This window comes from Epinephelus lanceolatus, chromosome 3 (genome assembly GCF_041903045.1).
Source record: "Epinephelus lanceolatus isolate andai-2023 chromosome 3, ASM4190304v1, whole genome shotgun sequence".
In the NCBI taxonomy this organism is placed as follows: domain Eukaryota; kingdom Metazoa; phylum Chordata; class Actinopteri; order Perciformes; family Serranidae; genus Epinephelus; species Epinephelus lanceolatus.
Window position 1 is genome coordinate 21,691,404 of NC_135736.1, and position 24,086 is coordinate 21,715,489.

At 41.1% G+C, this 24,086-nt stretch overlaps 1 protein-coding gene across 2 annotated transcripts in view; it reads left to right on the forward strand.

Annotated features, from left to right (window-relative positions):
• Nucleotides 1-1,774: 1,774 nt before the first annotated feature.
• The window catches only part of LOC117255900 (protein ELFN1), a 177,467-nt gene continuing 155,155 nt past the window's right edge, over nucleotides 1,775-24,086 (forward strand). For both annotated transcript variants that reach the window (XM_033625140.2, XM_078166137.1), the window contains exon 1: nucleotides 1,775-2,093. The gene's annotated coding sequence lies outside the window, so the exon portion shown is untranslated. The remainder of the gene's footprint in view (nucleotides 2,094-24,086) is intronic.

Below are 24,086 nucleotides of genomic sequence, written 5' to 3' on the forward strand. Positions count from 1 at the left end.
ATCTGGGTCACCGTCAGCCATTAGGTGTGCAGTTGTGCTGCTACCTACTCCCCCCTCGGATCTCTGCAAGTGCTGTGAGGACTCTAAAACTTCACCAGAGCCTCCCTCGGCATGAGGGTGAGTAGATAATGGATCAATTTGCATTTTTGGGTGCACTATCCCTTTAAAGAGAATTTTCAGTTTGTGGTATTAGTACTTTTACTTATGTCGATGATTTCAATACTTCTGAGTGTAAACACACTGAATGTCTGTCTTGCTGACCATTAATAGTGTCAAAAATGGGGTCTGATTTCTGAAAATCTCAAGAATCTTAGCTCTAAACCTCCAAATTCACAAAAAAATTCAGAGGACATGACCTCAGTGTCCTCTGTCCCCGACTGTTTTGATGCAGTGCTCCCTCCAACAGCACCGGGGCATCATGCATATTAGAAAATGGACTGTCATCTAATCGACCTTTTTATCCAATCAATAATAATCTGATGCTTCATTCATCCCCTATGGAGACATTATCCAACAGGTCAGAGGTCAGCTGCTCACAGCGTCCCTGGGGCAGATCCAAATTATTTAGTGTGTCAGTCATGAACTCCTTAGCATGGCCTATTCTATTCTATTCTATTCTATTCTATTCTATTCTCTCCACACATGTACAGACACAGACAGGAGGAGGGATTTACGTGAATGTATGATGTCTTTATTATGTGTCTTCCCTTTTATTTTCTCCCTCCCTGACCTCTTCTGCCTCTCATCCTCCTGATTCCTTATTCCTCAATCATGCAATATGAGGGTCACGAGGGTGCAGTTCACTCCAATGTCAGCCATCACCTCCAGCCTTTTAGCGTCAGATTACTGGGTTTACTCTATATATAGTCTCCATATCCACTAATACGACATATGATGTAAGCCAGGGAACATACAACAGTGGATTTGCGCTATCTGTGGAAAAGGGGCAGTTAATTTAAGACTCCGAACAAGAGCTTTTTTTATGACTGTAGCCTACATGTGCATGTTGTACTGTTAATACGTGTATTCATCCATTCATTCCTCTTTCAAGTCATTTATGTATCTGCCTCCATGCCTGCGTGAATGCACGTGTGCCTGTGTGTGTGTGCCTGTACTAAAGAGGCAGTTAATCTGACCATGTCTGCTGGCAGGACATCAGGTCGCCCCATAGTGCATTTAGGCAAACGGCCAACCTCAAATAACATTGGACTGTTCATCCTGTTGGGACTACAGTGCAGCTTTGCCTCCAGGAGGACCTGATGCATCCACCAGCAGCAGCAGCAGCAGCTGGAGTGCAGAGAAACACCCAGAAATGTGGGTTCCCATCATTCCTAAAAAAAATACTAATGCTGTTTTATTCTCCAGCAGCCTGGATTTCATACAATTTCGTCAAGAACTTTCCCACTTTGGGTTTGATAGTACAGTACTTATCAGGCTATCTCGCTCTCCAAATGGGAAAGCATCTAATCTAAATGACTGTCTGCAGCGCTTCAAGTGCCATGCAACCCTCTCTCCTCTGCCGGAACAGCTGGCTGGCGGTCGCTTCAGTTCAGAGGAAGAGGCGACGGATTGAGGGTGATTGAGGCACATATAGAAAGAGAGAAAGGGGGGAGAGAGGGAGAGAGAAACTGAATTCCAGCGAATTAATCACCGTCTGTTCCTCTGTGTGTGAGTGAGAGAGAGAGAGAGAGAGAAGGAGAGAGGGAGAGAGAGAGGGGGAGAGTCAAAGGCAGTCAAATAGAGAGAGAGAGGAAGAGGAGGGGGGAGTGGAGCCTGACGCAGTGTGAGAGGCAGAAACTGAGAGGAGAGAGACGGAGAACGAGGGAGACAGCGGCGAGAAGGCAGCACATCACACCAGGCGCCGTTTTGCATCCCAAAAAAATCTTGACGCCACACTGGCTGCTGCTGCTGCTGAGCTCTGTCCCCAGTCACCGCAGAGGAGACACGTGCAGGCTGGGACCAAATCACTGACAGACAAAGACTGAAGACAAAACACCAACACAGCCACACATACTGCCAGAGGCACCGAGCGGAGCGTTTGGGCTGAGGAAGACCTGCCGAGGCGCCTTCCTCCACGTTGGCATCTGGAGCAGGTAAAGTGCAAAGCAGACGCGAACATCTGTAGATTGCGCACGAAGCGTTTGGCTTCATTTTCATGTGCCTTGCCTTGTGATGGCTGGACTCGCAGTGCGTAGGCAACTTTGAGATACGCAAACAGCTCTGGCATTCCTGCGGTTCTCAAATCATCGACTCTGAACCCATCTGTGTGCGTGCGTGTGTGTGTGTGTGTGTGCGGTTCTCTCTGTCTCTCTGCCTGTCTGTGTGTGTGTGTGTAGTCGTGATGAATGACGGGAATTTGCTGGTTGGCCATTCCCGGGCAGCCTTGCTTGTCTTATCTCCATCCCGCTGTGTCCATTGATAATGCGGGCGCAGATCCACAGATCCACATTTCTTGTGAGTGTGTGCGGCGCCTGAACGTCCCGTGCTCCGCTCTGTGCAGCCTAGACCTGAGCAACTTTGAGCCGAGCATGTTCAGCATTTATAGACATGACTGAGACGTGTTATAATTTCCGCACATTGGTATTAATTTAGTTTTTGTCCCGGGACGGGCTGCGGTGATGGAGCGAGCCACCGGCACGGTTTCACCCTCATACCCGCACCGCAGTCCGGCGGGCTGAGCGTTCAGCACCCTGGACAGCGGCTCTGCACACTCCGGGCTACAGCCAGTCAAACAGCTCTCCTTATTTCCTCTCATATGTCATTGAAATTATAGTTTAATCTGTGTGTTATTGTCAGCATATTTCCCTTTTTAATATCTGAGAAGTCTGTGGTAGAAAACACTTAAACACATCAGGCCTAAAACTACATTACTTCATATTCTAAGTTGCCTGGACGAAGATGTATCCTGTAGAAGATTTCAGTGGAACTATGCACAGTTTTCCATGTTAATCTCAACATGCAGATCCACACACACTGCAGAACATCCAACCGCAGGTGCTTGTGCATGCAGGAGATTGACCATGTACAGACAGGTGACACATTAAAGGGCTACTCCAGTGATTTAGTGTTGCATTTCCATAAAGTTGGATGTCTCATGAGAGACAGATTTTAAAGGAAGGGGGGGCAGCAGAGGCTGTAATATCCTTATTTAATCCCTGATGATATGCTTTTTTTTTGTGACCAAATTTTTTTATTGTTTTTTTCTTTTTGTTTTCATCATGGAGGAAACACTACAACTGAAAAATAAAGTATTGACAATACATGCCATATCTACATTTGTACTTGAGGGTATCCACAAATACATTAAGCATATAGTGTATTTAAATTAGATGAATAGCAATACAAAAATAAATTGGAGCAATACTCAAAATGTAAATATACCTTCACTTATCCTCCTATAATCCAAACAATAGTTTAAACCCTACCCTGATGCTATGCTTGTAATGCAACTGAAATGCGTCTTTAATCAGACGTCATCAGAATTATGTTTTTCAAATGCTCGAAAGCTTCTCCAGAGCCGCAGACGACAATATGGATCTGTTTTTTTGTAGTACTAATCCTGAACTGCATATGTAAAATTGATGGACTGCTCCTTTAAAGGAAAAACTTGAATAAATGAGTGCAGATTCTTCCATAAAGGGCATGAGGGGGTCACTGAATGACTTAAGGAGCGTGGAAATTATATAAATCTGCTGCCTTCACAGTCACCAGATCTCAACCCAGCAAAACACCTTTGGGAGATTTTGGAGTGACGTGCATGATGGTGCTCTCCCTACCATATCATTTGGAAGGATGGTGTTTGTCCCTCCAGTAGAGCAAAGATTTGTAGAATAAATGCCAAGTAGCTTGCGGTGGTGGCCAAACTTTATCTTCATCCATTTGTATGTTTATTATCACTTTGGCATAAACATATAAGCCGGTTAAAATGTGGCTGTGCAGCAACAGTCTGGTCTTGATGTGCTGTTAAAAGAGAGTAGCCCACTGAGTGCATGTGTGTGCCACAGAGTCACTCAGCCAGTTAAATTTTGGCCGCCGTGCCCTCTGCCTCCTGCCTTTTGCCCCACTATCTGTTGTAACGGATGTTGTTGCCACTTCGTCCCATAGGGCATGGACTACTAACAGAGTTTTTCCACTGACTGACTTCAATTGTTGGCTGAGTGCCACAGCGGGACAGAGGGAAAGAAAATGAAGACAGAAAAGATTGATAGAAAGAGAGAGAGAGAAAGAGAGAGAGGAGCAGGGTCCCTCTCCTCTCACACCATGAATAGACATGAGGTAGTCCCACTAAAGCAGAACAGGCTTCAGTGACTCATTTTGGGGACATTATGCATTTGGGCGTGAGAAATGGTTGGCTGGCTCTTTTCAAGGCCAGAGATCCTCAGTCACGGCAAAGTCTTTAGTTGTCCTGGGAATTCATTGATAACTATCTCAGAGGTCGCTCATCTTGCTTTCATCCTGCATTAGTACTGCAGTGCTTGCTGCAGCAGACTTTTTCCAGTCTCAAGAGTTGTAAGAGCAGAACAAAGGGGCCTTGAAACCTGTGGTTACTAAACTGCTCTGTTTGATTCTTGAGAGCTAACAACTTATAAAACTAAACAAAATCTCTCTACAGGCAGCGACACAGTGAAAGCTTTTTATGCTGCCACAGCAGAAATGTCAGGAATGGTGGGGCTCTAATGGTTACATCTGTAATAAGGCAGGTGGCAACATTAAAAATCAGCAGTAATGAAAAGTGACAACTTTAGTAGAGAGGAACTGCCAGAGTGTCTGAGAGTACAAAATGAATGAAAAGGGACGGGTTTAATGTCTGTGCTGTCTCGTCATTGCACCCGCTTGTTCCTCTCATTTCACCTGAAGTTGTAAAGGTGGTTTTCTTTTCTCCGTGTATCGTTTACCGCAGACCCAGGAGGCGGCTATCCATCCATGGTACAGTCTTAGTACCTAGAGGCATAACTGTGGGGCAAGTTCTCCAGGAATACTAAAGAAACACTGCTGTGTAATGGGAGATCCCTCCTCGCTCTCCCATCCGTTTAGTGCATTTTTCGCCCCTTTAGCTGCCACTGCAAGGGAGCGACATGAAGAACGTATCTGTTGAAATCCCAGGCTAAATATCAAAATCAACTCTCATCAGTTATTATTTCTCAAAGCCATCCATATTTCAACAGAAGCTAGCTCCCCATATTAAGCATGTTGGTGCACAGAGAGCCGGCAGTATCTCTTGTCATAATGTTGATCTTTGTTGAGAGGGAATACCCCGTGGTGTGGAAGCAAATCTGCATGCAGAGTTAACATGGCACCTCCCTGCTGACTGGGTCTGAATGTGAAGACATTTTTCTTTTTTACTCTGCTATTGTTGAGAAATTGTCTACTGTTACATTTATTCATCCACTGTTTTGTTATTGAAATACGATCGGAATACAAATAAGTTGTAAACAAATCTGAGATTAGGTTACTTGTCATGAGAAATGAATCCGAACACACACACACACACACACACATTTAAATTCGGTGTAAACATTTTAACACTAACACACACATCCATGCTCATGATCAACACACACAGCGGCACGTATACACACCTAAGTGAACAGAGCTTCTTGACAGGAGGGTAAGAGGGATGCGTAGCAGTCATGTGCATGCACGAACGTCAGCACATGTGCGCGCTGCAGACACACACTTCCGAGCACAGGATGCACACGCTCAAGCGAGCACATGGATTAATAATGTACCATATTCCCTGTAGGAGGCTAGTTAGCATTTCAGGAAGATTGCACTAACACTGGGGAACTGTAATTAGGAAGTTATTGTGGCAAGTTGCAACTCACACACACATGCGCGTACACACGCACACTTACACAACACACAGTATGCAAATAGTGAAGGGGGGGCTGCAATTTGTATTTGTGTTTATTAGGATCTCCATTACTTGATGCAGATACATCAGCTGCTCTTCCTCAGGTCCACACATAAACATAAAGAAATAACAGGAAGGCATTAACATATCAAAAAAGACAAACACCCCCCGAAAAACAAAATCAAGGTTAAGTATTTTCACTTTATATTACCTTTTACTCATACTCTACTCCATTAAGTGTATTTAAATTTGCTACGTGTTCAATATTTTACAAACTTTGTTAACGTTACTTAAGTAACATTTTGAATGCAGGACGTTTGTTTGTAACGATGCATTTTTAAATCGTGGTATTGTTACTTTTCCTGCTCATAGAAAACTATATTCTTCTATCTAAATATAGAATATAGAAACAGAATAATATAAAAATATAGGCCTATATATTTGAATTACAGAGCCCCAAAAGCCTTAAAAATTTAAATTAGATTGTTTGTTTGAAAGTTCCAGTGTGTAGGATTTAGGGAGATATATTGGCAGAAATGGAATATAATATAATAATGATGTTTTCTTTAGTTTATAATCACCTGAAAGTAAGAATTGTTGTATTTTTGTTATCTTAGAATGAGTTGTTTATATCAACATAGAGAGCGGGTTCTCTACCATGGAGTCCACTATTTTGCACCGCCATGTTTCTACAGTAACCCAGAACAGACAAACCAAACACTGACACCAGATAGGGCTGTTCACATTATCGTGCAGGCCACCATAGTCAGCAGCCCCTCTGTGACAAGCTAAACCGTGTCGGAAAAACACTGATCTTTAAAGTGAAACTGCTTTATTTTGTGTTTCTACTGGTTTCAATCACCTGGGGTCTCATTTATAAACTTTGCATACACACAAGATGAGGCCTGAAAGAAGTGTGTGCCATTTCCCTTGCAAACATTGGTGGGAGAAACTCTGACCCAGGGGCGTCGTTTCAGCAAAAGCTAAGGTATGGCAATATGACATGACGTCACAGAGCTACTGATGATGGAGTTTCAAAAATATGAACTTATATAAACCTTCACTTTGGTCTTTGACCTGTCAGAAGTACATACTATGCTACTGAAAACTGTTTCAAAGGACATGAAGCTGTTTTTCACATTCATTATACCTCATGTCTGCATGTAATGCACGACTTGGTGATAGCAGTGAAAACATCGGACCTATTTCGGCGCATATTTCAGCACCACGGACAGCGAGCAGACGTTTAATTATCATTAGTCATGTGTTTAACTTCACAGAAAATAAAGAAAATAAATTAATTACAAGCTTATTTCTAGAAGATAACCAAGGCATCCGGTGTATGAAACACAGTAAAACAAAGGCCAATTTGGTACAATACTGTATAGCCGAATTTATTGGAGTGTCTCCAGAGACCGAAAATACAAGCTTAACATGCCAACATGAAGAAAAAGAACCCACATACAATCAGACAGGCTTCAAGACATCATTTAGACAGGCTGTCTACAGCAGCAGAGCAAAATGCTTTTACAACACACAGATAACTCACATAACTCATAACTCGCGGAGGAGTGAAGTGGCAAACAATTTGATTCACTAACACTCGTATTCACTGATGAGCATATTATTGACCTATTTAAGTGCAATACAATGAAAACAACCAGCCAGTGCGCCTCGGACTATCTAACATATCACATAATACATCCATGACACAAGTAAGATGACTACAGAACCTCTCTCTTTTTTTTTTTCTCCCGATTCCAAGGTATGGCAGCTGCCATACCTCGCCATACCTAAATGATGCCTATGCTCTGGCCCATGGTTACGAACATCCTGGAGATTGGAAATTGGTGACATAGATGGTGAGGTGGAAGTCTGATTGTAGAAATTGTTGAATATTTTTTGGCACACACCACTTTTGGCTTTGTCTGTACGTTTACTGAGTATGGATCCTACGGATTGGTCTGCTTGTTTTGGAGAGGAAGAGACCTCTGCGGATAGTTCAGCTTCTGGTAAAAACCTTCGGATCAATGAACACTGAAGAAATCCTAACTGGGAGTTCCCACTTGGCACATGGGAGAAGTTTCAGCTGGTTGCAATCTGAAGTCCTCACTGCTAGATGCCACTAAATCCTGCATGCTGCTCCTTTTAATAGATAAATAAAAATGATAGCTGAAATAATTGTTTTTCGGTTTGCATGAGATCTTGATCTTGTCCACACACGAGTGATTGTCTGTTTTGTTTGTACAAGATAAAAAGGAGAAGGAGATATAATCTTTTGGATTATCTAACCATGTGTCTCTGACATTTGTGCCCCCACCTTAATATGACAGAGTTAAATGGAAAATAGTTTGTGCAGCTCACAGAGTTGAAAAGTTGCATTTAAAAAATTCAACAGTCGCATCTGTCATTTCCAGAGACGGCACCCTCCTCAGTAGAAAGTATAACAGAAAGTTCTATTGTATTTGGGTGGGAGCAGTAATTGTAGAGAAGGATATCTCAAAACCTGTGAATGGCTGGATCGCACTTAATTAAAGTGAACTGGCCTTTTAACGTAGTTTATATACAAGCAATTTGTGGGCGTGGGTCCATGCTCTCATAACCCTGAATGAAACCTCCTTCTCTGTGCTGAAATGGTGCTTAAACTTTTTTGGCCCAAGGCTCATCAAAATTGGATGGTTTTCATCTGGGAATCCTACAAACTAGAATCGCTCTGTGTCTCAAGTCGTAGAGAGCCGGTTTTCGTTAACCCAAGCGTTACGGTTTGAAACAATGAGACAACCCAGCGGTGACCTCATACCTCGTGTTCATAGCATGAATGATGAATGTGCTGCTTAATGTATGCTGACGCATGTCTTGCTGATGCCAGTATGCCAGAATTCGCGCTAATCCCAACCTCAACTCTCCAGCAAAGGTCTCACACCTTCTCTTTTTATTCCCATCTCCTCTCCCCAAACACCTTTTCCCTCCTCCCCTCTTTTTCCTCTCATCTCTCGCCATCTTTCTATACCGTCCACAATACACACGCACTATTCATGCAGCCAGTGTGTGTGTGTGTGTGTGTGTGTGTGTGTGTGTGTGTGTGTGTGTGTGTGTATTGAGTCAGCTAGTTTGTATGCCGGCTGCTGCTATACCAGCCTCTCTCTGGAAATCAAGGAGAGATCGTGGTGTGTATGCTGAGAGGGGGAGAGGAAGAAAGAGCAGGGGGAGGAGAGGAGGCGAAGAGGGCTAGAGGTGATAGAGGCAGAAAGATAGATAGAGAGAGGGATAGGGATGCCACAGGGTGAAATGAAAAGGCAGAGGAAAAAAATAACAAAAGGGTGGGAAAGATGGAGAAAGCGTTCAATAGATGTGTTTTCCTCCAAGCCTCCTCGTCTCTATTCTGTTTAATTGCCTCTGCCCTCTGTTCTGCAGACAGCACTGCCTCTCTGGCAGAGGCAGTTTGGAGACACTGTGGCCAGGCTTGAAAAAAAAAAACCCTCTGATGTTCTGCTCTGAGGTGCTCTTCGGGGCTAAGAGGAGAAATCTCTCTGGCTGTCCCATTAACTACTAGAGACTGGACTATTGAAATCGTATTACCTCCCCTGGCTGAGCAGCACATCGGCACTTCCTCCATTTCTCGACAAAGATCTGTCGTTCAAACCCCGAGATACCAGCAGCAGGAGAGCAACAGGGAGATTGTTTTTTGATTTGTCGCTTGTCTCTTATCTTTCAGGCATCTCCCTCTGTTCTCTCTTTTCTGGTGACAAATTTCTCTAGGGTTTGGCCGTCATTTGTATCCCCTTCCTGTTGCTTGAAATATCCTGAGAGCAGCCCTGACAGAGACAATGACAGAGAAGAAGGGCGAAGATAATTCTCTCTGTTAGCCAACAGATAACATTCATATTTGAGGGAGCATTTGAATCCTGAAATGTTTTTGCTCACTGTTTGAAAATCCATTAGTATGTCCATTGAAGAGTCAGAAGCTCATTTTACAACCAGTTGACAATCTGTGGCTCCTTCATAGAATAAGGCTGTCTACACATATACAGATGTTTTTGAAAACAAATATTTCCCCTCTCTGTTTGGAAAGAACAAAAAAATACAAAAACAACTCAAAATGCTGGCAAGACCAGTGGGAGGCAATGACTGTGTAGAAATACGGTATGGACAATGTGTCTTCACTTCCTCCCACCGTTCAAAAATGAAGCCAAAATTGACCAGATACAGCCACTGCATGCTCATGAAGTCATTTGGAGCCATAGACTGCACAGAATTCCATGGTATCGAGTTGTCACCCATACACCAGTCTGACCAATTGCGAGTGACGTCATTGATCACAAGCTCACCAATAAAAACACAGTTGTCAATCATGACATCATTTCTATAGCACCAAATAACTCATTAAAACCAAAACATATCCGAAAAATGAACACTTGAACATACAGCAGTGATAAGAACTACCTAAAATGACAAAAAATATCTTTGGATCTTTGGAAAAAATTGATTTGATATCTACTTTGATTTTTTATTTTGGGCCATGTCCCATCTGCTAACATGGAGGGGTCAGGGTTTATGCCTTACATTGCAGCCAGCCAAGAGGGGGCATTTGAGATGTTTTGGTTTCACTTTTGGGGAACTGTCATTTCCTATATCTTTATTAATATTATACAGTCTAAATCCGGCGCTTGGGCAGTGACTTGCGGCGTCAGAAACCAACACAAAAAAGCATCCTTTAACGTTGGCATCATACATGGCTGGTTGCCGTTATAATTTAACGGTGTCAGGAGGAAATGAGAGAGCAGTGTTCACGTCCCGTAAGATTCTAAAGCCAAACCCTGTTCTTTTTTCCTAAACCTAACCACATGCTTTTGTTGCCTGTTTGTGGTTGAAAGAAAAAAAAACGTCAATTTGCAGTGTTGTACCATCAGCAGTGCGTTTTGTTTTGAAAGAGACTCTATGTAAACGTTAAATTTCCTGTGAAAATGGAAGTGTATCTTGAAAGAACAGAATGCATGTTACAGTCAGAACAACCAACAACACACCCAGGGTACTTTGTACGTTGTATCTTGACAAAGAAAGTCCATGACTAACTGTGACAAGGTGGAATGGCCTAAGATGCTATCACTCAACTGAAATGTAACTCAAAAGTGTGGACAGACAATGAGATAACAAATGTAAACAAGCTGGTAGTCCACCATTGTTGTCATTTCTGGTGCATGCTCAATACACTAAGCAACAATAGGCATGCACGAATTGGGGGATGACAGCATCGTTTTCCAAATGCTCTGTTTTATACATCCACATGGATACAAAGAAACCAGAGTTTTGAAGAGTCTTCATGTTAGAGGGCATTTTCAGAAATCTCAATTTAAGTGACCCTAAACTGTTTGCATGTGGATGTTTTCAAAAAATACCTGAAGAAAACGCTCATCTTCAGGAATCTAAAAATATTTACAACAAAGATTCAGAGACCTTACTTCCTGCATTGTGATGCCTTTTTATAGGCTATGTGAGAACCACACATATGTTACTGTAGTAAAAGCTCTCGAGCTTCACTTTGTCAAAATGACATGTTTTGTTGGCGATTCACAAAGTGTAATTTACCTCTCCCAACAGTGATTGTCCAGTCAAACCTTTATTATAGGCATTATAGATGTATCTCTGTCCTGCTCTTGGAGTTGGGAAAGTTTACACACCAATGAACCCAGAGAAATTTGTTTTAACACATTAGTTATTTCCAGAGGTGTAGTGAGATATGTTAGTGACGCAGTGCACCTATGACGAGTGTGTATGCATGACTTCACAGTTAAGACTCGTTTTGAAGGTTATATAACAACTTTTTCTACCATGAAAAGTTTAATACATTAGTCAAATACAGCTTTAAAATAAAATGATGTTTTGATGCTTATTTATCTGTACTAGTTAGCAGTTAGCAGCTATAGACTGACTGAGAAATAATAATTTAATTTATTGTATCACTCAAAGGCTGCCGGCAGCTACCAGAAGCTTTTAAAGTGGAATGTTTTCTCGTCTTCTTGTTACTCAGTGCATGAGTTTACATTGTGATCAGTCTACAATCCATTCCTGTAATTCATTTTTTTGTCTCTGGCTCACCAAACACTTTAATGGTTGGATCTGCAAATGCTTAAAAAAGTGTGCATGAATTTAAGATAAGCTAAGATACACCTTTATTGATCCCATAATTGAGAAATTCCAGTGTTACAGCAGTCAAGGGGAAAGAGTCAGATTAAAGATTTCAAAAATTAAACTTAAAAACTTAAATAACTAGGCATGCAAAATAAGTACAAAAATACAAGAAACAGATTATGCAAACTTCAAATATTCCATTACCTCTTTATGAGAATAAAAGTGGCTGAAAGTCTTTCCAGTGCGCTCCGGCAGCGCTACACTCCAAGTTAATCGTCATCGTAAAAGCCTTTTTAAAAGCAAATATGTTATTTGAAAATACAAACAATGAAGCATAAAGCTAACCTCTATCTTGCTTGTTGAAACATGCTTAGCAGCTAAACATGTTAGCATGAAATAAAAGTTTGAGCTTACATTTGTCCTTATCCTACTTACAACACAAGGACTAACTAGCTCTGCAAGATCACGGAGGTAAAATTAGCTTATTTGACTAGCGAGCTACAGCTAATAAACTCTCCCAGTGACAGTTGTCATTTCCTTTGACAGAATCCACAATCACAGGCTAGAAATGTGAGACCTGTTTATTGTTGTTGTTTCAAAGAGTGGTAAATCTGTTGTTGTCTTTGTAAACTGACAGTGCTGCCATGCAAGCACAGAAAACTTTCATCCTTAGCAACAGTAACCAAGGGGAGGCAAACAGTTAATAACAGTCAATTATATAGGACACTGCAATTATTAGGACAGCATTAAAACTTGAAATCTCTGAGAGCAGTCGTCAGCTCTGTGTGTCTCTCTTTGTGTGTTATCAGAAGGAGTCCCTGTGGGGCTGAAGCTACTTTATGTGCAGTTGAGATACATGTGTGAACCGGGCATCATCTACAAAGAGAAAAATCATATTTCTTGTGGTTTCACTCTGTCGAGTCATGTCAAGTCAAGTTTGTTTGTATAGCCCAATATCCTATTCAGTGTCTCAATGGGCTTTCCTAGGCCCACAACAGCTCTGAGCCCACGCTTTCTATGAAGATGAGAAGAAACCCCAAAAATGTTACCACATAAAAGACAGAACAAACTTTGAGAGGATATTTAAGGAGAGATTCTCCCTCTGCCGCAGTATGTATGTCAGCAGCAAAAATATCTTCAGATGTGTGCACGATGGAGATACAGTACAGGCCAAAAGTTTGGACACACCTTCTCATTCAATGCGTTTTCTTTATTTTCATGACTATTTACATTGTAGATTCTCACTGAAGGCATCAAAACTATGAATGAACACATGTGGAGTTATGTACTTAACAAAAAAAGGTGAAATAACTGAAAACATGTTTTATATTCTAGTTTCTTCAAAATAGCCACCCTTTGCTCTGATTACTGCTTTGCACACTCTTGGCATTCTCTCCATGAGCTTCAAGAGGTAGTCACCTGAAATGGTTTCCACTTCACAGGTGTGCCTTATCAGGGTTAATTAGTGGAATTTCTTGCTTTATCAATGGGGTTGGGACCATCAGTTGTGTTGTGCAGAAGTCAGGTTAATACACAGCCGACAGCCCTATTGGACAACTGTTAAAATTCATATTATGGCAAGAACCAATCAGCTAACTAAAGAAAAACGAGTGGCCATCATTACTTTAAGAAATGAAGGTCAGTCAGTCCGGAAAATTGCAAAAACTTTAAATGTGTCCCCAAGTGGAGTCGCAAAAACCATCAAGCGCTACAACGAAACTGGCACACATGAGGACCGACCCAGGAAAGGAAGACCAAGAGTCACCTCTGCTTCTGAGGATAAGTTCATCCGAGTCACCAGCCTCAGAAATGGCAAGTTAACAGCAGCTCAGATCAGAGACCAGATGAATGCCACACAGAGTTCTAGCAGCAGACCCATCTCTAGAACAACTGTTAAGAGGAGACTGCGCCAATCAGGCCTTCATGGTCAAATAGCTGCTAGGAAACCACTGCTAAGGAGAGGCAACAAGCAGAAGAGATTTGTTTGGGCCAAGAAACACAAGGAATGGTCTTTAGACCAGTGGAAATCTGTGCTTTGGTCTGATGAGTCCAAATTTGAGATCTTTGGTTCCAACCGCCGTGTCTTTGTGAGACGCAGAAAAGGTGAACGGATGGATTCCACATGCCTGGTTCCCACTGTGAAGCATGGAGGAGGAGGTGTGATGGTGTGGGGGTGTTTTGCTGGTGACACTGTTGGGGATTTATTCAAAATTGAAGGCACACTGAACCAGCATGGCTACCACAGCATCCTGCAGCGACATGCCATCCCATCCGGTTTGCGTTTAGTTGGACGATCATTAATTTTTCAACAGGACAATGACCCCAAACACACCTCCAGGCTGTGTAAGGGCTATTTGACCAAGAAGGAGAGTGATGGAGTGCTGCGGCAGATGACCTGGCCTCCACAGTCACCGGACCTGAACCCAATCGAGATGGTTTGGGGTGAGCTGGACCGCAGAGTGAAGGCAAAGGGGCCAACAAGTGCTAAACACCTCTGGGAACTCCTTCAAGACTGTTGGAAAACCATTTCAGGTGACTACCTCTTGAAGCTCATGGAGAGAATGCCAAGAGTGTGCAAAGCAGTAATCAGAGCAAAGGGTGGCTATTTTGAAGAAACTAGAATATAAAACATGTTTTCAGTTATTTCACCTTTTTTTGTTAAGTACATAACTCCACATGTGTTCATTCATAGTTTTGATGCCTTCAGTGAGAATCTACAATGTAAATAGTCATGAAAATAAAGAAAACGCATTGAATAAGAAGGTGTGTCCAAACTTTTGGCCTGTACTGTATGTCTATGAGTTGGATGTTTCGACTCTGTGTAAGAGTGTGAAATAGCTCAGTTTGAAAGGAAGAGTTACCCAGGTAAGAGAAAAAAAAGTTGAGGGAGGGTCAACTATGGCGTACTTCAAACTGCATCACTGCAGTGGTTCAAATAAAAGGAATGAGGTTGCTTTGTTTCATGATGAAGTCTGACTATTATTCTGAACACAGCCTAATTTAAGCAGTCGTTCACCAAGCATTAATGACAAACCAGCTGCTTATGAACCAGATTATCAAGCCCTTAAAATCATCTGAGTTAACACTATATATGGTACCATACAATTCAGTCTAGCTTGGAAATGACGAGATGCGGCTCTCAAACTCGGAGTCTGAACTTGACTTTAGTGAACAAAACAAAGGTACATTGCAGCAGCTGCTAGACATGAGTTAAACTCCCTGCTGACCAAAACATTACATTTTTCTCTCTTTTTTTTGTCAAGCATAATGTGTAGCAAAGGATTATGGGTAATGAAGTCTCTCAACACAAACACAAAGTACTTGCATCCAAATTCCTATTACGTCTTCTTCTTTACAGTCCATAAATGAACTTAAATGTGTTATTTTAATACACTAGTAACTTATTAATAACCCTTAAATGTTCTGTTTGAACCCTGAAAGCTATTTTTTCTTACATGATAAATCTGCCAGTGCAGCAAAATTATTTTAACTGCTTTCCAATTATTTTAAGAAATTTCTTGAGATGGCTGAGCCTGAGTATATGTTGAAAGAACACACTCTTAAAATGTAGACTTAGGAGTCAAATAACCACACAAAAAAGAAACAATAACGCTGTTACACTAACTTACACATAAAATCCCACAACATTGAACACACCACACCAACATATAATATAAAACCATTGAGGGATATTACAAAAAGAAAGGAGTACAAAAAAGTAGGTACAGAACACAAGTGTTTCAGAATTAAAACATGTAGAACTGTAGAAATAGAGCTGCTAAATAGGTTTCACAGAAATCAATCTTCTGACTAACTGTAAATAAGTATTAGGAAGCTTTTCACCTCTGTTCATGGAAACAACTCCTGAGATGCTGTTTTTGCTGATATTAGATTTATTTGAACACCAAAAAACAAAACAAACAAGTCCTTTCTCAGTGTTACTGAAACAGTAAAACAATATTATCTGCTTGGCTGACAGGCAAGTCAGTTTAATAATCAAGTGTACAATTTAAAGATACTATGCAGGATTTTCCTAAAAACAACAGAAGTAATCTCTCTCAATCATCACTAATGACCCACTTATTTTTTGTGTTAGGGACGTTTATGGGCGTGTACCCCCACAGTGCTCAGGTGAATGTGGCGACCAGGTACAAGGCTGCAAGCAGCAGGTATTCAAAAGACACAGCTCCGAAAAAAAAAATGCAAATGTATCGAGGCGAGTGCTGGACAAGAGTGAATCTGGGGTTGGCTTTTACTTTACCTTTAGCTCTGGAATGTGTGACAAACAGTAACCGACAATTCTGCAAAGTATACCTTTAAGAATGTAGAGCAGAAAGTGTGAAAATATCTGTGTAAAAGTGTAAAAATCTGTTGGATAGAATATGAAATTATCTGCTCTACACTTGAATATGCTTTAAGGAAATTGATCGATTTTTAATGACTGATAAGACACAGATGCAGTGTGTGCATACTAATACAAAAACAGTGCCTGCAGTCTGTAAACTTAATGGTATAAGCTGATGCATACTGACATTTAATGGTAGAGGTGACATTGACTGATTTTTACTGCTGCCTGTTTTTTTTTAAAGCTCTCTGACCAAACATGGAAGGTGTTGCTGCTTCACTGATGTTTCTGTTGTGTTTTTTTTGTAACATGTTCTTTTTTTTTTTTTTTAAATTTTTTTTGTTGTTTAATTTAGCACTCCAGTTATTCACCAGCTTTGTGAAATCAGCCAATTGGCAATCACAACAGGGGCTAAACCATACAAACCTTTTGTCAATTAGCACTCAGTAACACCAGGGGAAAATACCAGTGCTCGGCAGCCAAGTGTGTGTTTGGGTGTGTGTCTGAATCATTAAGTGACAGAGTATATTTGTGGAAGAGGGCTTCTTGTTTCTATGTGTTTAAGTGGAGTCAGAGGTCATATGTTGTAGGTATGTGTCCATATAGGTTTATATTCTATGTGTGTGTGTGTGTGTGTGTGTGTGTGTGTGTGTGTGTGCGGGCAGGAAGTAATGTTGAAAGGTGTGTGTATCAGGACAAACTAAATATCCCTCCTTGTATAATCCTTTAATTTCCCAGAGTGCTGTCCATTTTATCCAGTTTTGTGGCCAAGTCACAGACATACTGGAGTGTGTGTAGGTGTGTGTGTGTGTGTGTGTGTGTGTGTGTGTGAATGAAAGAGAGGGACAGCGCATACAGTATGTTCATGTGTCAGAGTCAAACCAGAGAAGAGAGAAGGAAATGAAAGAGAAACAGCCGTTCTGACAACCGTTGGCAGTATGTACTCTAGGTGTTGGAGGTGTGACACGCTCCGTATTCCTGCGCGTGTGTGTGTGTGTTGAGGCATATGCTGGGTGTTAAATTTGTGAGTGAAAGCAATATTAGGTGTATTTGATTTTATAATGGCCGCCTGTAGTCAGCCTATCGTTTTCTCCCTTTGTCACTGTCACTTTTCTGTCTCTCGGGCATTGTGTTGTGATGTGACATGTTGTCTTCAGATTGGTTTTGTTTGGAGAGCTTTACTCAGAACCTTAAGAATTTACTCCTTAATTTCAGCTTGTCTGAGGAGGTGAAAAACAAGCTGTTCAGAGCTGTGTTAAAACCACAGCTGTCCAGTCGAGGGCTGCAACTAAGGACCTTTTCCTTATCAGTTAACCTGCCAATTGTTTTCTTGATTAAACGTGTTGATCAAGGATTGGTCTATTAATAGGAAGGTTCCTGTTCTTATTCTGCCAACATTGAGCGAGTGCAGCATTAGATGTGTTAGTAGGTGGATTTTGTTACTGTCGGATGAAGCCAGGCTAGCTGTTGTACCCTTGTTTGCAGTCTTTGTGTTAAGCTAAGCTAACAGGCTGCTGGCAGACACGAGAGTTGTATAAATCTCCACATCTTACTCTCAACAAAAAAGCAATAAGCACATTTCCAAAAATATCGATCTATACCTATAAATATTCTACTATTAGTTTCAGGGTGTCTACAGGTCCTTAAAAAGTCATAAAATGTCTTACATTCCATTTCACAACAGTAAGTCCTTAAATGTCATTAAATAGTATTAAATTTGAATTTGTGAGGTCCTTACTGCTACAAATATTTTATCTTTATTCATTTATCCAATTTAATTTTTTTTTTTTGTAAGAACGAGTGAAGCCTTTCTATGTAAAAGCCCACACTTCTAATGTAACGAGTCTTTAAAAAAAACTATAATACTGTCATTTGACTTCATACTTGCACTTATGTGTTTGCAAAATATAGATTAACTTAACTCACTCTCACAACCTTATTCCTACATAACACTTACCTCTGCACAAGACCACATATTAAACATGATTTGGCCAAAAATCTGTCCTAAATTTGGTCATAACTTGTCTTGAAAAGTTCTTAATATGCATTAAATGTGAACTGTCTGATACCTGTAGACACCCTGACTTCTGACTAAAAATAATGTGAGGAGTTTAACACACTTAGCAGTTTTTGTACTTGTAAAATGAGTTTTTGGACATAAATTAAAACATGTGTGAGAAACAAAAGTTTGTTTATTTTTTTGTCGGATATGAACAGTTTGAATTGCAGCAAAAATGATAACATCAAAAAGTACATTTACTGAAGTACTGTACTTGAATTTCAATTCTGTGCTACTTTATACTTTTACTCCACCACATTTTGGAGGGAAATATTGTACTTTTTACTCCACTACATAGCTGACATATGAGTTATAGCCTATTATTATAGATAAAGTCACCTGGCAGTATAGAAATGTATAAAATTAGCCCCACATTTACCATCTGCTTTATAGCTGCTATAAAGTGATCATTACACATGAATGCATCAATAATTATAATCCAATTATATAATATAATTACTCTGAAATGGGCCATTTTGCATAATAAGTACTTTTACTTTTTATACTTTAAAGGTGCTACATATGACATTTAAAGTCTTGGCTGGATTGCCTGCACTTTACCCTTAACTCTGACGCCAGAAGCAAACATGAAGGTGCTAGAGCCAAAAAGATGGCAGATAGCAGTGCTAACAATACTAAAAGAGCCAATGGTGACCACTACGGGTCATTATGGCATTATCAGCAGTAACCGTCGTATGAGCTCATGTAGAGTCGCAGCAACTAGCTAGCTGGTGGGACATCAAGTGAGGGACTGGCATGCACTAACATGCACGCACAGCTGACCTGGCTACAGAAACAAAGAACAGAGAAGCTCAGACTACAACACAAACAGAGGGCAACCTTACTGCACTTCATCTTCACATAGCAAATAGTGGTTTGCTCAAGTGGCAACTTCTGAGGCTAAAAAACGAAGCCACTGCGGAAGTGCCAAAACTCCAATTCACTGAATGGCCACTAGAGGTTGGCTCCAAAACAGAGTCAGTCCCCACAGACTTTATTAAAATGTCCAAATTTACAGCAAAAATAAACATGTTTACAGCTTGGTACAGAAAAAACGATTTTGGTCTCTATAGCTTATTCCAGTATTCATGACAACTGTATAGGTGGTGATTTTTTTTTGATAACTCACCAATTTACATCTTATCAAAGTTACGCATATTTAATGGAAGGACGCCTTGAGTGACAGTCTGTCTGCGAGTATAATCCACCCCTCCCTCCTCCACAGTTCCAACCTCTCGTCCAAATATGGTCACTTCTGGCTCAAAAAAACAAAGATGATGAAAGTCCACAAACCAATGGATGACATCAGGTTAGCGACATCCATTATTTATTGAGTCTGTGGGGTTGCTGCTATATTAGTCTGAGTGGGTGGAAGTTCACTGCAAAGATCAGCCTCTCATTGGGCGGAACGAGCCACCCGCTGAAGTCCCGCCCTACCACCTCCGGTTGCAGTTTTCAACACGTCCTTCACTAACTTTTGCAGTATTTGATCTTGCGGGGATGTAGCCATATTTCTGCCATGGTTCACGTCCTGTAGGCGATATTTTTTGTGGGCGTGTTACACCAAAACCTGTTTCCCCCCGGCAATATTTTTGCAAGCGCACGTTGCTGTGGCACCACCAAGAATGATTGTGATTGGCTGAAAGAAATACAAGCAGCCGGGGCGTTTTTTTCTCCAATCTTAAAGTGAGAGTCGGCCCAGCCAGACCGTTCTTTTCTTGAGAAAGGTCTGGTTGAGACTACTGCTATATTGATGTTCAAAATCTCCTGTATATTTTGTTTCTAATACTCTTGTACTTTTACTTGTGTACAATTTTAAATGTATGACTTTTACTTGTTAGAGACTATTCCTGCGCTGCTGTATTGCTACTTTTACTTGAGTAAATGATCTTAGTACTTTTCTCTCCACTTGTATTCAGTGTAGCAGAACACATCTGATAAAAGGTGCAGTATGTAAATAGCTGATTCTTGGTCTGACGGCCAGCCCAAGGTCATCAGTATTTGATGACCTGGGAATGAGACTTAACAATCAACCATCCTCCTCCAGCATTACATACTTCACTTTAAGATCACAGAGCCCAAAACTCAGTTTACACAACGTCTTCGGGAGGTGAAAACAAAATAAAAAGTAGAGACATACTTCCATTCTTATTTCTCTATCCCCCTAAGATCTCAGACATTCATTACCATGACAACCATTAGAATCCTGGGTAACGACAAACAAGAAGCGCTGTCAACCGCTCAGGACTGCTCGAGTATACCAGAGCAACAGCAAGCATGGCTCTGCTCTTATACAGAGAGACTTAACCAAGACCCAGGTTTTGTGATTTTTAAAACTGTGAGCAGCAAAAAGCTACAATAATCATGTGTTGGACTGCACAGTACTGTAATATGTCCTTGTTATATTGTCCATCCTCTAAAAATGCTCTTCCTTTGCTACTCTTTTAATAGCAGTGGAAGTAGTGTAATTTTCTTATCAGTTCTATTGTATGTGAAATAGGAAGGTGTGGGAGGTGGACCATGTTACCCCCTTCCAGTATATGCACTCTTTAATAGTCTTTTCTGCAAAACAAAGCCCACAAGTCAGTGAATCAGGAACTAAAACCATGTTATTTTCAAATATATCATCTTGTTTGCTCTGTGTAAGGTTATAAAAAACATCAAGTAATTGCTGAAAAAATGCCACATAGTTTAGTTATACTAGGCAAGGCGAGACAATTTTATTTACAACGCACATTTCAGTACAAGTCAGCTCAATTTGCTCTGCATTAAAGTGCATCCAGAAACAACAACAACAGATTCAACAGACAGAGACATGCACAGAAACATGCAGCAACAAGTCACATGTACCAAAAGAATATAATAATTTATAGGGATATTTGTTTTATGTGTGACCAGCTGAAAAGGCCATATACATAATCCAAACAACTTCAGGGCTGTGTCCGAAATCACCCACTACTCATTACATTGTTTACTATATAGTGAGTTCGCCATTTTCTAGTGCTGTCTGTATAGTGGGAATTATTTATACCCAATATAGTGTACTCAGCGTATCGTACAGTGTACTGTGAAAAGTAGTTAACAACCGACGGTCACTCAGCAAGCAATATATCCCATCCAACAGCGCCAAAGGAATGGACAGGCTATATGGGACAGACACTGAGACAGATGAGAGTAGAGAGCAACTCGACTTTAAAGTTTTTGGCACCTGAAGAGACAAAAATAAATTGGCAATTGACCCTTTGTGAAGTCCCGCCCCTGGACACAGAATGGCCAATCATAGTGTAGTATGGGGCCGGCTCAGACCAGGGTCCGACAACAACACAGCTCGTTTTGTGGATTTGGAGCTAAATGTTGAGCCTGTGGCACGTTGTGTATTAATGATACTCGTTACCTGGAGAGGTTGGAAAAAGATATACTTCATAATTTCTTCCCTGTTCCAAAACCAAAAGCAGACCCTGAAAAGTGTAGGGTTAGCTAGCTAGCTACTGAAGATATAGCCTACTGAATGTAGACACATACTGCTTTTGCTTTGTAATGATTATAACAGTGAAACAAAGACCAACCCTGCTGTACAGGAACCAGTGAAGGGAAGCAGGGAAACTTTGCTGATATTCAACCAGCTGTGTGTCATCACAGTGTGTGCAGAAGAATGTTGTTTGGCTTCCCCTTGAGATCCTTGCCCATCCGACGGCGGAGGTCTGGCAGCTGGCAGCGGCACGAGGAGACGTTCATCTGCACACACGGTGATGCCGCACAGCTGGTTCAATATCAGCAAAGTTTCCCTTTATATTCATTGTCTTGTGTGGCGATCGGCAGTGATGTGGTGGTTCACTTTTACACTGTGATCTGTAGCCTATAGTTCGGCTTTAGCTTTTAACTAGCTTTGTCTTTTTAGCCTGTTGTTGCTGCTGAGTCAGTTTGACATCCTGGATATATCCTTCAAACACAGATTGTAGACCCCTCTGTCTGCTTCTCTCTGGAATCACTGTTTCATTTTTCCAAAAATATAATATTTCTTCAGGGAGTGCAGTTAGTCACAGTGTGGGCTCCATGCTGACTGCGACAGCTTGTTGGACCATCACAAAGGGGCGGGGCTTAGCAGAGGGTCACTTGATCTTCTCCAGTGCTTGACACTAACTGTGCAGAGTAGGGCTAATAACGCTAGCTAATGTTAGCCTGCTGGGTCATGACTAGCTGTGATTTGTGCCGTGTTGGCGTAACGCATAATGTTGTACATTCACAAGTTACTACATGACTGACGGGGGAAACAAACTTCAACATATCAAATGTTAAACAGAAAATTACTGACACTAGCAAGACAGGTTGAAATTATGCTGCTCTCTTTCCTGTTGTCTGTCTGTCAGTGTAACGTTATTAATAGGCTGATGTTTAATGTGAGCAGAGCAGCGCATCTCAACACAACACAAATGGCCACAAAGTACTTTGTAATACTATTTATTAATTTGGGGAAAATATGCTCAGAATAATTTCATGTCTTTATCATAAATATGCATGCCAGTATTTGTTATGGATGGTTCACCAGCCAACATTGATGTAACATGTTTTAATGGTGCAACAGCAATGATGTAATGGCGCCTAGAAAATAACCTGAGTAGTGTCTGATAATGTTTTTTGATGTTGCGGATGATCTCACTGTATAGTCCTCTACATAGAACTCCCTCCTTATATAGTGAGTAGGGAGTGGTGAATGAGTGAATGATTTTGGACACAGCCCAGGTGTCCCGTAAACAAATGCACATAGTAACTTGTTGCTAGGCGACACTGGCTGGTCAACCATCGTATATAGTGCACTGCCACTTACACCACAGGGCTGCAGCTGAACCAGAGGAGCTGAAAAACGACAGGCGGTGAATGGGGAGTTGGCCAGTGTTCAGAATCATCTGTTACAAAATGAAGACAAAGGAAGTCTCCTTTAATATGAATTCAAAACAATTTGGTGTTTATTACACATTGTGATTGAGAGCCACTGACTTCAGTTTAATAGAGTGTAGAAATCAGTCATTTTCTTCATTCAAGGGAGGCTACAAACATCATATTTTTATTAAATCTGGGCCTAACAACCTGTTTTTGAGGACGTGAATGTGTAGTTAATATCTCTGTTTGTCAATCACTGGCTGACCTTTCATTCTACCTTCATACCTCCTCTGTTGATGCTGCCTTTCTCATGAATATCGCGTACATAAAAGGAGAGCAGGCTTGTTTATGAGATATGAAAACCAGCAATTCTAAGGAGATGTTTTTATTTCTTAAAGCTCACAAATGCACGGATTTAGAAAAGTTTAGGGAGCAAAAATAATACTCAGATTTTATCTGCCATGAACACAAAAATGGAGGGATGCAATTTTGGCTGAACTTCCAGATAAAATCAGAGTAGCATATCATGGAGCATAAAGCACACACACATACACATACACACACACACACACACACACACGGCAGCACCATGATGATGTCAGGACCAAAGTCACATCATCTTGGAGAGAAAACAGGCCAGAATCTCATCACTGCATCCTGAAATGAGATTACCACCCCAGCCTTGCTTTTATATAGAAGTCAATATATCATTCATCCTGCCTCTGCCTCCTTCCCCTGCAAATTGTATTAAATCCCAGATATGTCCCTTAGAATAAAGACCGGCTTGCTGGGTGGGGTGGTGGGATGAGAGACAGAGGGAG